Source organism: Dipodomys spectabilis, unplaced genomic scaffold, assembly GCF_019054845.1.
Source record: "Dipodomys spectabilis isolate Male_0828 unplaced genomic scaffold, ASM1905484v1 ptg000004l, whole genome shotgun sequence".
Taxonomy (NCBI): Eukaryota; Metazoa; Chordata; class Mammalia; order Rodentia; family Heteromyidae; genus Dipodomys; species Dipodomys spectabilis.
In genome coordinates, this window is record NW_024870681.1 from 3,685,964 (window position 1) to 3,702,607 (window position 16,644).

The 16,644-nt window shown below is 51.6% G+C and overlaps 1 non-coding gene across 1 annotated transcript; it reads left to right on the forward strand.

Annotated features, from left to right (window-relative positions):
- Positions 1–2,819: 2,819 nt before the first annotated feature.
- Trnat-cgu lies at positions 2,820–2,891 on the forward strand. The gene has a single exon. It is a non-coding gene; the product is annotated as a tRNA-Thr (tRNA).
- The last annotated feature ends 13,753 nt before the right edge of the window (positions 2,892–16,644 follow it).

Sequence of the window (16,644 nt, forward strand, 5' to 3'; positions counted from 1 at the left end):
CTCCTCCCTCCCCCCATGGATGTGCAGCTCGCCCTGCGTCAATATGTATGTCTGGGTCTGCTGTAGCACGGGTGCAGCTCACCCCTTACCAGAAGGTACAAGTGTGTTAGATTTATATTTGAGGGTGTGGAAAAGGACTGTCCCAAATGGGGAGAGGGGGGAAGAGATAAAGACAGGGAAATGTACAAATGGGAAAAGGAGTAATTCTCTCTCTCTCTCTCTCTTTTTTTTTTTTTTTTTATTTTTTGGGTCCGGTCGTGGGGCCTGAACTCTGGGCCTGGGTGCTGTCCCTCAGCTCTTCAACTCAAGGCTAGCGCTCTACCACTTGAGCCACAGCACCACTTCCGGCTTTTTTTCTTTTTTACTTATGTGGTGCTGGGAAATCAAACCCAGGGCCTCAGGCATGCAAGGCAAGCACTCTACCACTGAGCCACCTTCCCAGCCCCAGGAGTAATTCTCTTAACTGAGTAACATTAACTCCATTTCATCAAATTCATCAAACTAATTTTAGAAAACTACCTCATGAGCAGGGTGCTGGTGGCTCATGCCTGTAATCCTAGCTACTCAGGGGGCTGAGATCTGAGGATTGAGGTTCAAAGCCATCAGGAAAGTCCATGAGACTCTTATCTCCAATTATAGAAAAAGCCAGAAGTGATGTTATAGCTCGAGTGCTAGCCTCAAGCAAAAGGAGCCCAGGGATAGTGCCTAGGCCCAGAGTTCAAGCCCCAGGACTGGCAAACAACAACAAACTATTTTATGTACCACTGAAAAGGAAAAAAAAAAGCCAATTAATTGGAAGGCTCCTTCCATTCCAACAGTTGTCTCTCTAGTTTAAAATGTGTGAAAATAGCCTATCTTAGGAGAAATGAATTAACATAATTAAATATACACCCAAATATGTCTTGTGTTTCTCTCTAGTGGTGTGACCTCAAGGTCGTTGAATTTCTCCTCCTTAGGCTTTTGGAAAACGTCTCCAGTCTCTTCAGCTACCTAGTGAGACAACCCCCTCCCCAAATCTCCAAAGAAAATATGCACACTTATGTGTGTGTGTGCGTGTATGTGTGTGGCTAATATACAAAATTAATTTACAAAATTTTCATAACTCAACTTACTGAGTATAGTACTCACACCTGTATTCCTTGCTACTCAAGAAGTAAAGATAGAATTGTGGTTTGAGGCTAGCTGGGGAAAATGTTCCGAGATCCCCATCTCAACCAATAAAAGGTGGGGCATGGTGAGGTGTATCTTGTCATCCCAGCTATCCAGGAAGCATAAATGGGAGAGTAGTGGTCCAGTCTGGCCTTGCTAAAAAGCTGGGCACCTGTGTCTATCCCAGTAAGCACAAAACCCTGCCCTGAGAGGAGGTTTCTCTTTTTCCCCACTCAGCCCTCCCTTAGAATAAATCAAAGAAAGATAATTTTTGTAAAATGAGTTGGGCACTGGTGACTTATGCCTATAATCCTAGCCAGTCAGGAAGCTGAGGATCACGATTCAAAGCCAGCCAGGGCAGGAAAGTCTAATTAACTACAAAAAGATAAGCTCGAAGTAGAAGTGTGGCTCAAGTGGTAGAGCACTAGCCTTGAGCACAAAAGCTCAGGAACAACCCCCACACCCTGAGTTCGAGTTCACACACACTGTGTGTGTGTGTGAAATTAAAGATCTACGAGGTAAAAGCTGTACCCAAATATATGGTAGTATACCCACTCAGACTCCTGGCCCTCTCATTTTTGCCTCTTTTTCAAAATATAACCCAAAACCTTACTTAGGCCTTTAAAGTCTCCTCTGTCCCCCACCAGCCCCAGAGCCAATCCCAGCTCCCTCTCTCCTTTATATTTCCCCATGATTTCAACTATGGTGGCTGTTGTTACCCTGATGGTAACAGTGCGATGCTCCAGGGAGGAGGCCTCCACTTGGAGCCCTAGGGTACCAAATGCATGATGTTGCAAAAAATGTTGAGAACACATCCAAAGGGAGACCAGGAGGTTTATTATACTATACACAACCCAGACACATCTGGAGACGTGTGTCAAGAGCTCTCTAACACCACCGGTATTTATGATGAAATAGTAGGTTGGGTCTGGCTCAAATTCAACTCAGATGTTCTCTTTTCATCTGACACCTGGCCGGTTTAACCATTCTTGCTGTCCCACTGTTATCAGTTGGGCCCAGAGATTTCAAGGTCAGTGCCTTCATTAAACTTGTCATTACCACACAGATGATCGAGCATGGCTTTAAACCAAGGATTCTGCCAGAACCCATCCTTCAGATAAGTAGTTTTCTTTGGCAACTCTTAAGCCCCAGGAGTCATGTCCTCCAGTAACCCCTGCCTCACCCAGGGTAAGATTAAGATACCCTTTACCAGTTCCCAGCTGGGCAAGTAGGAAAAGTTGTCCTTCCCAAGTTCACTTAACTACATATTGTAACCCCATTGAGGGAAAGCTTAAAGCAAGAGAAAACCGAACCCGTGTGCTTTTAACCGAGTCATCACAGTGTTCACTCTGAATTTCCTGGATGCTGTGTCAGCACCAGCCAAGATCGCGGCTGCACCGCGGCCGCCGAGGCTTTTCTCCAGCTACCGGGTCCAGGGCCCGCGGCTCCAGCGTCCGCCTCGAATCTCTTTCCGCGCCACCGCCGGCTCCATGGGGGCCGGGTTCGCAGGCACTGGGCAGAGGGAAGCCTAGAGTTGCCCAATCAGCGGGCCCGCGAGGGCTGGTGGGCGGTGCTTCACGAAGGGGGCGGTGCTCAGCGGGGCTGCTCCACCCTCCTCACCCGCACCGCCTCCCCTCCACTGAGAGCTTCTGCCGTTTGCTCGGCTGTCAGGCGCGGTGGCCAAGTGGTAAGGCGTCGGTCTCGTAAACCGAAGATCGCGGGTTCGAACCCCGTCCGTGCCTGTGGTTGGAGGTGGGGACTTGCTGGTCGTAGGTTTGGTGTCTGTACTCCTCCACTCTCCAAAGGAGCTTTTTTTGTTTTCCTTTTCCCGTTTTGGTTCCAACATCTTCCAGTCTCACTTCCGCCCCCAAACTGCACTGGACAGGGCAGAGCAGGGCAAGGGCGGGGCAGAGCGGGGCAGCAGCTGCAGCTCGCAAAACCCAAGACGCGGCCTGTCCGATCTGTGTGGTGGGGCGTCTGAGCTTCCGGGCAGAGGGTTCTGGCTTCTGCACAATCCTTCGCAGGGCCGGTTGCACAGGTCCTGCACTCCTCTTTGCCTCTGATGGCTGCCTCATCCGTTCCCGGCCCCGGGGGAGCGGCCCCGGGGGGGCTGACGCTGCAATCGGGCGCCCAGCCAGTAGGTCACTGCCTGAGTCTTTTGTAGGGTAAGATGGACCCATGTAACCTAGCATGGCACGCAGCACTTCGGATCCGCGGCTCTTGTTGGACCAGACTGTCCCCCTTTTCAACCGTGCTCCGGAGTCATGCCTAGGACGTCACCTTAAACTTTCCCCAGGGCTGGTTGCCTGCTGGGCCCTGGGGAGCTTCAGGGGAAGTGAATGTGGCCACTCTTGGATAGTCTGGAGACGGAATGCCCAGCGCCGGCAGATAGGAAATAGCGATCCCAAATGGAAGCGCTGCTCCTGGCTTTGGAAGGGAATGCAAGCCCGGAGTGTCAGTGCCGGCCTGAGATCCGCGGGGCCTCGTTTGCCTTTAGTGCACGACAGTCCCCATATTCGGTTAACAGGAACAGAGAGGCCCAGTGCTGTTGAGTATTGCTGTGAATCCTTTCCTGCCCTTGGGATTTCTGACTAGCAAGAGCTGCTTGGCGGGGCATGGGTTTTCTGCAGTAGCTGGAACAGAGACTTCCACCCCAAAGGGACCGGGGTGGGAGATGAGCCAAGCCAAAATCAATGAGAGACAATGCACAGGTGCTGCAGAGACAGAGACAGGGGTCAGGTGTGGATCACAGGCCAAGGTCAATAAGAGGAGATGGAAGCCAGAGTGTGGAGAAAGCTTACAATTACCCTGAGGAGTTGCATCTACCCTGGCCTCTGTGGGGCTGGAGGGAGGTCATTGGTTTAGCAGGTGAGGGGGACAGGGAGGGAATTAACTATACTGCCCTTCATTAAATTGCTTTCTCTCTGGATTTTGACAGCCTCCGTTGTTAAATTTGTCTTTATTTTTGCCAGTCCTGGGGCTTGAACTCTGGGCCAGAGCATTGTCCCTGAACTTTTGTGCTTAAGGCTAGTGCTCTACCACTTGAGCTACAGCTCCACTTCTGACTTTTTGGTGGTTAATTAGAGATAAGAGTCTCATGTGTTTTCCTACCTAGGTTGTCTTAGAAGTAGGATCTCAGCTTCCTGAGTTGCTAGGATTATAGGCCTGAACCACCAGCACCTCACTGAGTTGTGAAATTTTAAAGAGGTATTTCCTAAGTGCCTTGTGACCCAGAAGTTGCCATTTCTTCCAATCCAAAGTCTTAGAGACGGGCTGGGAAGGTGGCTCAGTGGTAGAGCGCTTGCCTTGCATGCATGAGGCCCTGGGTTCGATTCCTCAGCACCACATAGGCCAAAAAGAAAAAAAAAGCCGGAAGTGGTGCTGTGGCTCAAGTGGTAGAGCGCTAGCCTTGAGCTGAAGTGCTGAGGGACAGCGCCCAGGCCCAGAGTTCAGGCCCCATGACCGGACCCCCCCCAAAGTCTTAGAGACTTTTTAAGAACTTTCTTATCTCTTCATGATGTCCAAGCAGGCAACTCCCATCAGCCCCCTTCACAGTGAGACCTGGCCATGGCCACTCCATGATGGGAGGTATGTGGTCCTAGCCCCTCATCTAGGCAGAATCACCCTCCCTGATGAGCAGGACTGGAGCTACAGAAGCTCCACTCATCACTGCAGAGTTCCCAGGCCCACCTACTGCTGCTGCACCCAGGGTCTTAGAACTAATGTGGGGTAGCCATGCTAGCAGACCCCTTCATCTGTGGGTCTCTACAACCTCCAGGATATTTTTTTTTACAATATATACTCTATTTTACATCACGCTTCCTCCTGTGGAGGATTATTATTTAACTTAAAAGCAGAGACCGATGCCCGGGATTCACACCTGTAATCCTACCTACTCAGGAGGCTGAGATCCTAGGATCACAGTTCAAAGCCAGCCCAGGCAGGAACCTCTTTGAGATTCTTTTTTTTTTTTTTTTTTGGTTGGTCTTGGGGCCTGAACTCTGGGCCTGGGGCACTATCCTTCAGCTCTTGAGCTCAAGGCTAGCATTCTACCACTTGAGCCACAGTGCCACTTCTGGCTCTTTCTGCTTATGTGGTGCTAAGGAATGGAACCCAGGGCCTCATGCATGCAAGGCAAGCGCTCTACCACTGATCCACCTTCCCAGCCCCTCTTTGAGATTCTTATCTGCCATTAACTACCAAAAAACCAGAAGTGGCACTGTGGCTCAAATGGTAGAGCTGAAGAGCCCACAGACAGCCCCCAGGCCCAGAGTTCAAGACCCACGGACAACAACAACAGAAAAAGAAGAAATTGGCAGCTACTGGCTCCTCTAGAATGGAAGGATAGATTTTAAAGCCTTTTATTGTACAATGAAATGTGAATTCTAAACTCTCATCAGTAAGATGAAAGTAGTAATGCATTCTAAGGAATGTGTCTGCTCTTAGTGGGTACCTCTGACCTTGACTATCATGGCCTCAATTCCACAAGACTCTCTTGCATTTTATGTAATAGCGTTTTCTTTTTTGGTCAGTTGTGGGGCTTGACTCTAGACCTGGGTGCTGTCCTTCAGCTCTTTAACTCAAGGCAAGTACTCTACCCCTTGAGCCACAGCACCACTTCCAGTTTTCTGGTGGTTAATTGGAGATAAGAATCTCATGGACTACTTTCCTGCCTGGCTGGCTTTGAACCGACATCCTCAGATCTCAGTCTCCTGAGTAGCTAGAATTACAGACGTGAGCCACCAGTGCTTGGCTAGCACTTTTTTTTTTAAGTTTGTGTGGTATGGGGGGAGGGAAGGAGGGTGTTCCAGGGCTTGAACTCAGGACCTGGGCACTGTCCCTTGAGCTTCTTTCTTTCTTTTTTTTTTTTTTTTGGGGGGGGGTTGGTCATGGGGCTTGAACTCTGGGCTTGGGCGCTGTCCCTGCGCTCTTCAGCTCAAGGCGAGCACTCTGCTGCTTGAGCCATAGCGCCACTTCCGGTTTTCTAGTGGTTTATTGGAGATAAGAGTCTCATAACTTTTTTGCCTGGCCTGTCTTCAAACAAGGATCCTTAGATGTCATGTCTCCTCAGTTGCTAGGATTATAGGCATGAGGCATCAGGGCCCTATGTACAGCAGTATTGTATTGTATTGTATTGTATTTTCATTGGTCATGGGCTTGAATGCAGAGCCTGGGCACTGTCCCTGAGCTTTTTTATTCAAGTCTGCTATCATGTCCTCAGAGAAGCCTCTGGTTACTCTGGGTGAGGGTGGCTTAGTTTCTTTCTAGACCCTTTTGCAAGTCTCATATGACCAAAAGGAAGCCTGTTGGGGCTGGGACAGGGTCTCAGTTGTGTCTTTCTCTAGCACATGCAATAAGGTAGGGTCTGACTTCAGAGTTAGGGAAGTCTTCCCTGAAGAAGTGACCTCATGCATGGGCTCTTTAGGATCAGGCTTTTTTTTTTTTTTTTTGTCAGCGTGGGTCTTGAACTCTGGGCCTGGGCGCTGTCCCTGCGCTCTTCAGCTCAAGGTGAGCGATCTACCTCTTGAGCCACAGTGCCACTTGTGGTTTTCTCATGTTTTACTGGAGATCAGAGTCTCACAGACTTTTCTGGCCAGGCTGGCTTTGAACCATGATCCTCACATCTCAGCCTCCTGAATGGCTAGGATTACAGGCATGAGCTACTGGCGCCCAGCTTCTTCAGGATGAATAGAAATTTTCTGGAATTGGGCTGGGAAGATGGCTCAGTGGTAGAGTGCTCGCTTTGCATGCATGAGGCCCTGGGTTTGATTCCTCAGCACCACATAAGCAAAAGGAAAAAAGCCAGAAGTGGTGCTGTGGCTCAAGTGGTAGAGCACTAGCCTTAAGCTGAGGAGCTGAGGGACAGCACCCAGGCCCAGAGTTCAGGCCCCATGACCGGACCCAAAAAATAAAAAAAAAGAAATTTTCTGGAATAATACAAGACCTTGGGTCTTTTAGTTTAGTTTAGTTTTGCAGTATTGGGGTTTGAACTCAGGGCCTTGCTTTCACTACACAGGTATACTACTACTTGAGCCATGCCTCCAAATCTTGATGCTTTATATTTCAGGTACGGTCTTACATTTTTTCCTGGGTAGCCTAGAGCAATAGGAAAAGAAGATAGGGACCAATATTACCAGACTTGTCTACAGTCTGCACTCTAGGAGGGCAAGGAAGGGAACCACACACACACACACACACACACACACACACACACACACTGATGAAGATTTCATTCTGCAGAGTTGAGTGTGCAGAATTTGTCATACCTGGGAAGGGTGGGAAACAGGTTTGAGCAGAGGTTGACCATCTCTCCCTTTGCTCATTGGATGTGAGTTGTCAAGGGAACCTTCAACCAGATGTCTCCGACAGAGGACAGTGTGTTGATAGCATGTCTGGCAGCTGGGGCAAGTCCTTCATGAAAGGGTGACCACCAAGACACGTAGAAGAAATGAAAAGTCAAGAATCAGTTCTATCATAGATGACAAGGGTGAAGATAAGACTCAGAGCTCTGGCCCACAAGCCTGGGTTCTTGACTAGGAACCCTACCATCTTCATACATTTACCCTGCCTGTCAAGTCTTGGAGATCCTTGAGTAAGGCAGCCACATCCTGAGTCAACGGCAATGCTGGAAACATGGACCCTGCTCTAAGGCCAGTGCAGCATTGGCTGAGATTTGCTGACAGCTGGGAAGGACTGATGCCTTTGGGGCCAGGCTGTCTCTCTCCTGCTTCTAGGGGATCCGGATCGTGTCTTCTTGGGAAACCAAGTAAACAGAAGGTGCTCTTGGCATGTTGGCTGAATGAATCAAGGTTCAAATAAACGATCAAGGAGTCAAAGGCATCAACAGCTATTCCTAGAGTTATGGGACAATCAAGCTGGGAGAAGAAGCTTGCAAAAATAATAATAACCACATCCCAATTTGCCAGTGAGGAAACTGAAGCTCAGAGGCAGGAAATGACTTCTGGAAGGTTGCACAGGAAGTGGGGAACTGAAATGGGCTGGAATGTAGACAAAAACTAGTAATCCAGTGAAGTTTTTTTTCCTGTAGTAAAGCGCTCCCTGGCCTGCCTTGCTTTCTCCTGAGCCTCTCCCTCTGTGCAGAGCATCTGGGCCAAGGAAACAGAGTCTAGGGAAAATGTCATCTGAGCAAACTACGTGTAGAATGAGTCTCAGGGATCCCATGGTGAGTGACATACAAATTACACCAATTATTTCCAGTCCTTTTCTCTCTGGTTGCCAGGATGCCCATGTCTTCTGCCAAAGTGCTCCTCCTCCCTCTCCCCCTCCCCTCTCCCCCTCTTCCTTTCCCTATCCTCTCCCTCCCTCTCTCCCTCCCTCCCCTTCTGCCTCCCTCTTTCCTTCCCTCCTCCTCCTTTCCCCTCACTTTCTCTCCCCTCTCTCCTCTCTCCTCTTTCTCTCCTTTCTCTTCTCTTCTCCCTCTCTCCCCCTTCTCCTCCCTCCTCTCTCTGTCTTCTCTCTCCGCAAAAGGCTGAAAAGAGAACAGAGCATAATCAATTCTATTGATACAGAAGCAGCAACTGATGGCTAGACAGTCCAGAAGAGGAAAGGGAGTGGAAAGAGACTAGTACAAAGTGCGCTTGATCTTGTGGGAATCACCTCTGCACCCCTGGGCTTGCATCTGCTACTAGAGCCTGAGCTTTTCTTCCCACCTGCTGCCTGGCCGCACTGTGTGTGGGGATGGAAGTTAGGTTAGGAGTTCATCACTAGCAGAGAGTGGAAACACAGCTTTGCTATTATGTACCTTGCTGACTTCATGCATGGGAGGCCGAGGGGCATGTGGGCTCCCCTGCTCTTGGGGGCTGTGTTTATGCTCTGAGAGAATATGTATGCAGTCAACAAAGTCACTGGTTCTTGGGGTGTTAATGTCGGGTTGAAATGCATTCTTCTGGAATGTTTACTGATTATGCATTATGTGCCAGGCTCTGGGGTATAGCAGGGTGCAAACTGATGAGAATCTCTGCCCCTCTGGAGCTCCCATTCTGACAGTTGGAGGCAGAAAAAAAGTAGAAGCAGGGAGACAGATACCAAAAACTGGGAAATTAGCCAGATGCCTTTGGCTCACATCTGTAATCCTAGCTACTCAGACTCAAGTTTGAGGATCACAGTGCAGATCTAGCCTGAGCAGGAAAGTCCATGAAACTCTTATCTCTAAGTAACTACCAAAAAACTAGAAGTAGAGCTTGGCTCAAGCGGTAGAGCACCAATCTTGAGAGAAAAACCTAAGGGACCTTGAGTACTGCCCCAGCACTGGCATGAAAAGTGTGGCATGTTAGGACTGAGAAGGGCTATGGAAGGGGAATAGCTTTGATGGCAGATGAGTGATGGGCAGGGGGCTGTGATTTAGAATGGGGGGGGGGGGTGTCTAAAGCCACATGCCAGTGGCTTATGTTGGTCATCCTAACTACTTGGGAGATTGAAATTGGAAAGGTGGCAGTTCAAGATCAGCCCAAGAAAGAAAATCCTTGAGACTATCCATCTCAATGGAAGAAGCTGGGTGTGGTAACATCCTAGCTACACTGAGAAGCCTAAAATATGAGGATCGAAGTACAGAACTGAGCAGGAAGTGAGACCCTATTCCAAAAGTAATCAGTGCAAAAAGGGCTGGAAGCCTGGCTCAGCCGAACACCTGCCTAGCAAGTGCAAGGCTCTGAGTTCAAACCTTACTACTCTTCTCTCTTCCAACTCTGAAATTCTGTCCCCAAGGCAGGTTGATCCTTATCAATCATTGAGATGGATTTGTCTAGCAAGGACCTTAACGTTTTCCATGTCTTGACAGGTGTGGTGGTACATCCCTGGAATCCCAGCTGCTTGGGATGCAGGAGGATCTCAAGTTTAAGGCCAGTCCAAGCAAAGATGGCAGATCTTGTCTCAGAAGCAAAAGACAAACCAAAGAGTAGGAGATTGGCTCAAGTAGTAGAGTAGATGCCTAGCATGTGCAAGGCTCTCCACTCAATCTCCACCATTACACATATATTAGAAAAATCCATCTTGCACCATATATCCTCACCCTTCACCTCACTTCAGGAGCTATGAAGTTGGCTTGCCAAGGAGCCTGACTCTTGGGGGATGGGCCTCATTAATGGAGGCAAAGAGAACAGAAGCCACAGGTCAGACTTGGAGAGGTGAATTACCTTGTGGAAAGAGCAAGAATGGCCTAAGAAGTGCCTTGGAGACTGAGCTTGGCTGAGACGCTTGCTCAGACCAGGAGGTCAAAGTGTGGTGGTGAAAAGTGCATGGGACCAAGGGAGAACTGAGGGGACAGGGACTGACCTCAGGGTTGCACTTACTACCCAAGGGACTCTTGACCCTGCCCAGTAATCTCAGTGGTACAGTGTGAGCAATAATACCATCTCTGTCCTCGAGACCTTGTGGCATTGTAAAAAGGATCTGGGTACAAGGTCTTGGCATGCAGAGATTTTTCATTAGTGGAGAAGTGTCAAGACCATCACCATGGCATGGCCCCTAAGGCCGCGGAATGAAATCAATTCAATGGCTTGGAAAACAGCAGGACAACATAGAACTTGTGTTGAGTGCAAACAGGTTGCTTCTTGAAATTTTCCTTTTATTTATGCACATGTGACTATATCACACATATCTCATACATGCACACATTCCTTATTACAGGGCATGATGGCGAGCATTTGAAAATCACTATTATAAGGCAGTGTTTCTCTTTTCCTTTTTCTTAGGTCTGAAACCAGGATTTGAATTCAGTATCTGATGCTTTCACTCTCCTTGGCTGGCACTCTACCAATTAAACCATGTCTCCAACCTCAAGGGCTGGGTTTTTAATTTTTTTAAATATTTTACATGATTATTATCGTGGCTTGAACTCAAGCCTGAGCACTATCACTTTGTTTATTTTGTTCAAGCCTGGCACTCTATCATCTCAGGCTTCATGATGCTTAATTGGAGATAAGAGTCTTCCAGACGGGGATGGGAAGGTGGCTCAGTGGTAGAGTGTTTGCCTTATATACATGAGGCCGTGGGTTTGATTCCTCAGTACCACATATGCAGAAAAAGCTGGAAGTGGCGCTGTGGCTCAAGTGGTAGAGTGCTCACCTTGAGCTGAAGAGCTGAAGGACAGCACCCAGGCCCAGAGTTCAGGCCCCAAGACCACTAGCTTAGTGCTCCTCAGCTCTCAGCTCTCTGAGTAGCTAGGATCACAGGCACCCAGCTGTTTTGTTTTAAAACAGAATCTTACAATGTAGCCCACACTGGTTTCCAGCTGTTAATCTTTCTGCTTTAGCCACCTGAGTGCTAGGATTACAGGTATGTGCCACCAGCCCCAGCAAAAACTTTATCTCTGAGAACAGTTGTAGGTAGTATTTTTCTTTTGTTCTGTCATGGGGCCTGAACTCTGGGGCCTGGGCACTGTCCCTGAGCTCTTTCCAGCTCTAGGCTAGCACTCTACCACTTAAGCCACAACACCACTTCTGGCTTTTTCTGTTTGTGTGGTGCTGAGGAATCGAACCCAGGACCTCATGCATGCAAGGCAAGCACTCTACCATTAAGCCACCTCCCTAGCCCCATGGTAATGTTTTTCTACCACTGACGAATGTGCACACAAGTCATCTCTTTTGGTCACATCAGAATAACACTTGTGCCATCATTGACGAAATACATGTGTCTTTGCCTTAGCTTACTAGAACCATCTTAGCTTCACTGAAACCACAATGTTCATAATATGTACATTATAAACTACATATTATATATAAAACCATCTTTTATAAGAGCTTTTTTTTTTTGTCAGTCGTGGGGATTTGAACTCGGTCTGGGAGCTGTCCCTGAGCTCTTTTGCTCAAGGCTAGCACTCTACCACTTTGAGCCACAGCTCCACTTCACGTTTTGGAGATGAGAATCTCACTGGGACTTTCTGTCTGGGCTGGCTTCAAACTGTGATCCTCAGATCTCAGCCTCCTAAGTAGCTAGGAATAAGGACCTGCCCCATAGGAGCTTTTTTTTTCAAAAGCAGTTTCTCATTAAGAGGAGACACAGCAGGCTGTGGGATATTGGCGAGCTTCAACCTTCCCTGGCAGGGAAGGCAGGTCCACACACCCAATGCCTGACTTGACCTTCCCATAGGGGTCACCTGAAGCAGAGGAGTGTGTGGATTGTGGATTGGTTTAGGGTTTTGGGTGTTTTTGTTTTGTTTTGAGGTGTGATGAGGCCAGGGCCCTAGCATCCGCCTTTCTCTTGTGTGTTGTCTAGCCTGCCGCTACCCCCAAGTTTGCAGAACTTCCTTTCTTGTCTAGCTTTGATTCCATTGATGAGATTAGGCGCCCCCCACAGCAGCGTCCTTTGATGTGGTCAGGGGGTAGCAGGGAGATTTCAGGCCCAGGGAGCAAATCTTAATCTTTCAAGGGCTTCTCTGGGATCAGTGCCTGGGTAAACCCATTACATCCCTGCCCTTTCATCCCCCCAGGACACCGGCTCCTCCAGGCTCCGCGCGTCTCAGATCCGAAGGGTTTGTCAGATTTGGAGAGTGCAATAAAAGGGGGAAGAGAAAGCAGAGCAGGAATTCCAGCCCCTGCCAGCTCCGGCAGCATCACCAGTCATGTCAGGGCATCTTCCTCTTTCTTCTCTTCTAATCCTGGGCTCCCCACAAAATGGGGATTATTACAGAGGCCTGAGGCCAGCACTAGTGGTCTTTGGGGGGAAACCTCTGCTTTCCAGCTCGCCCAGAGCCGTTCCCGTTCCAGCACCTGCGCCCTCACATCCGTCCGGCCTGCGCAGGGGATCCAGGCAATCTCAGCTCCTACTGCAGTGAGGGGCTTACAGCCTGATTTGGGTTAGTGGGGCTGGGAAAGAGAAGACAGGGACACGCAGTGAGCCCTCCACACGCTGGAGGTGGGGGACAAAGCGGGGAGGGGTGAGATGGGAGAGGGAGAGACAAGCTGGGAGACAAAAACAGAGCCAGCACCGCCCCTCTTCCACGGCCCCCTCCCCCCAAAAAAGAGGTCAGCTTCTGAAAAAGCAGAGCCAGGGAAAGCGGTTGGGTACCGGCAGCCAGCACTGGGAGTTGGAAATGCATAGCTAATATTTCTGGAGAAGCCGCGGCCGGGCATGCTGGGTGGTTTGCAGGTAGGAGCTCCCTGCTTTGCCAGCAAAACCCAGCGAGGAGCGCGCGGCTCCGGCTCCTGGGTCCCGATCCCGAGGTCGAGGCGGGCGGGCGGGCCTCGCGCGGGGCGGGGCCGGGTTGGGGGCGCGGCCCGGGCGCCGAGCGGCCGGCAGGGGGCTCCCCGCGCCGATCTCCGCGGGGAGGAAGCGCTGGCGCGGCTCGTCCCGGTCAAGGGAGGAGACGGGGAAAATTACTGGGGGGGGGGGGGGGGAGCAGGAAGGGCAGCGGGTGCGGGAAGCGGCCCTGGGGACGCTCGAGTTGCGCTACCCGCGTCCACGTCCCGTGCCCGCAGCGGCACGGGCGGTGCAGGGACCGGGCACCTTGGCCATCCCCCTCGCCGCGCCCCGCGTCCTCCCGCTGGTGCCCGGGCCCGAGCGGGCGGTGTCGGGGGCGGTGCCGCACGAGGGGCGGGGCGGAGCGGAGGGCGGGGCGGGGCGCGCGCCGGCTGGGGGAGGCGGGGCGGGCGGGCGGGCGCTGTCCGCGTCCGGCCGCCGAGAGCCGCGGAGCGCGCAGCCTTCCTGATGTGTCACCAGCACGTGGAGCCAGGTCGGCCCGAGCTCACGAAAGAGCGGATCCCCACCCCCCCAACTTTCGAGGGGACGCGCTGGCCTCCTCTCCCCATTGTGCCCGGTGTGCCCACCTTGGGGAGGGAGGGGGCAGCGGTCCCGAGGAGGTCGAGCGAGGCCGTGCCCACCCCCACCCCCCACGCCCCAAGGCCAGGCGCGCACGGGGCTCCTGGAACGTCGGGGCTCCCGACCCCGGCTGGCGGCCGTTGCGCCCCTGTGCGGGATGGGCGATGGTGCGGGAGGAGGCGGCTGGCGGCGGCGGGAGGCGCCGGAGTCTCGGCTCCTGCCCCTAGCTGAGCGCAGGTAACGCGGCGGCGGCGTGGGAGCGCGGCGAAGTTTCTCGGGGTGTAACTCTGGGGCTGGGCGTGAGCGTGGCACCTCCGACCGGGACCCTCGGCTGCCTCGAGAGAGGCCGGGGGTGGCCTGGCCGCCGGCGCGTTTGTCCCCCGTGGAGAGCTGGGTTCCCATCCCGCGCGGGCCGTGATCAGGCGGACAGGTGATTTCATGTTTTAGGGGGGTGGGGGGGCGGGGGGAACCTCGGCGGTGCGGAGAGCTGGCGGCGGGACCCAGCCCGAGGAAGCCTGTCGGGGCGCGCCACACCCCACACTCCAAAGCGGACGGGAGTTGAGGGCTGGGTCTTTGCGGGCGAGATGAGGGTGTCAGTTCAACTGGCCTACAAAGTCCCAGTCCTCGGCCCCCCCAGGACCGGCGGCGTCGCCTCCGCGCTCCTCCCGGCCCCAGGCCGGCTTCCACGGGGGTCCGCGCGCGCGCGAACCGGCCGAGCCGCCGCCTCCCAGACCCACACCGCGGCGGGGATGGAAAGGCGCGTGCAGCGCGGGCTCAGCGTGCGGATCCCAGGATCCCCGTGCTTGGAAAGAGAAATCGCGAGGCGCTCGGAGTTGGGAATCTGTGATTACCTGAGACCCCAAGCTGGATTCTCCTCTTGGGGCAACCTTCCAGTGAGCGGAAGCCTGCTCCCCTCTCCCTAACTGCCTTGCCCAGCCCTGCCCTGCCCTGCTGCGCTTTCCAGGTGTCCACCTTGAGCTTGGGGGTGGGGGAAGTCGGAGCCTGTTTTCCAGACTTGCCTTTGAGGACATGGAAGTGTAGCTGTGAAGAGCTCTTTTTCCTGCACACCACTGTCTCTTGGAAAGATGGATCTCTGTAATGTGTCTAACTGGCTAGTCTTTTGTTCCCTGACCCTCCCCTTTCCCCCCCCCCAAAAAAAAAGCTATCACCTCAACTTTATGCAGGAAGGTTTCTCAAACTCTATTCCTCTAAAGTTTGTTTTTTCACACACCCACACCAAAAAAACAAGAAACGATGCCTAAAATCCGGGGTTCCTGATGTTGGCACTTTTGCCACTTTGTGTTGTTTTGGCCCGCTTGGCAGTGGGGACCTTGGGAGCATGCAGTGAGGTGACTTGACCTGTGTGAAGGGCACGTGAACACAATGGGGGCACTTTTGGCCCCCTTTTTTAGCATTGGGGAATAGAGGTTTCTAGAAGTATGGCAGAGGGAGAACCAGCCTGGCCAGGTTGACCCATCTTGGGGAAGTTGGGGCAAAGACACATAAAAGGCACTACCTCACCAGCCTCCCGACCTCTGGGTCAAGTGTATAGGAGGCTTTGTGGTTGCCATGTAGAAGTTTGTCGTCTTCCCTGAGTCGGTGGGTCCAGAAGGAGCCAGCTGTGGACACAGGGCAGTCAGGAGAACTGGGTCTGAGGCCAGACTGGGGTTGGAAAATGAACAAGGGCATAGTCTTGCGCTGCGTTTAGCCTGAAATTTGTCTAGGCGAGCTCTGTCCTTTGGGCCCTAGTTAGTGAAACATGCAGATGTCCAAAATATGGGAGAAAACTTTCTTTGACTGTAGGGGTAGATTTCCAAGTATCTTGACAAATTCTTAGTTTTGAGACAAAATTATCTAGGATTGGAGCCACTAAGAGCTTCAGCTGGAGGCCTTGCTCCTAATTAAGAAAAATGCTCTCTTTGGGGCACAGAATCAGGTTGGGAAAACAATGTTTTCCCTTTGAACCTATGCCTCTTGTAGCCCTGCAGATCAGTATGGGAAAAAAGTAAGCGAAATGGAAATCTCCAGAATATTTCATGGTCATGAAAGATCTGCAGAAGTGGCTTGTGTAATGAGATGCAGAAAAGCATGCAAAGCGGGCTGCTTTGAACCACCTGGAGGGGACAGGCTTGGGGACAGTGGAGCGTGAACGTGTAGGAATAAGGCATGAGGATCCAGACAGCACCTCTGGCCTGGTCTCAGTGGCCTGCAGTTCTCCTTCAGGCCATATCCTGTTCTCAAAGGGGCTGGCTAGGGTTTTAAGGATTTTTAGGAAATGACTTGGTGCTTCGTTTCATTGGGGGAAGCAGAGTGATTAGTTTTTTTTTTTTTCCTTTTTTTTTCTTTGCAAAATGAGATTGAATCAGCTCAGCTGTGGGCTGGGCTAGCCTGGCCTCCAGCAGCTGATTTCTGCTTTGATCTAAGCTGATGTGTTTAGAAATTGTGTTTTAGTAGAGAGCTTTGTGATTGTGCTGCCGCTTTGAATTCCCAGTGTCTGGTGGCATACATCTCCCTCCTGTCCCCAGCCCTACTCCCAGTCAGTCCATCCTTTGAAGATGGGTGCCTCAAGGTTTAGGTTTAGGTTGGGGGGAAGTGGCTTGGACATCAGACTTCTTTGTGCTGGAGCCTTCAGGAAGCAGCTAAATGCAAGGTGTAAAGCTGGTGGGTGTGGAAGGATTTTAGCTATACCTCCCGGGAGAGACTCAAGCTGCACTCAAGTCC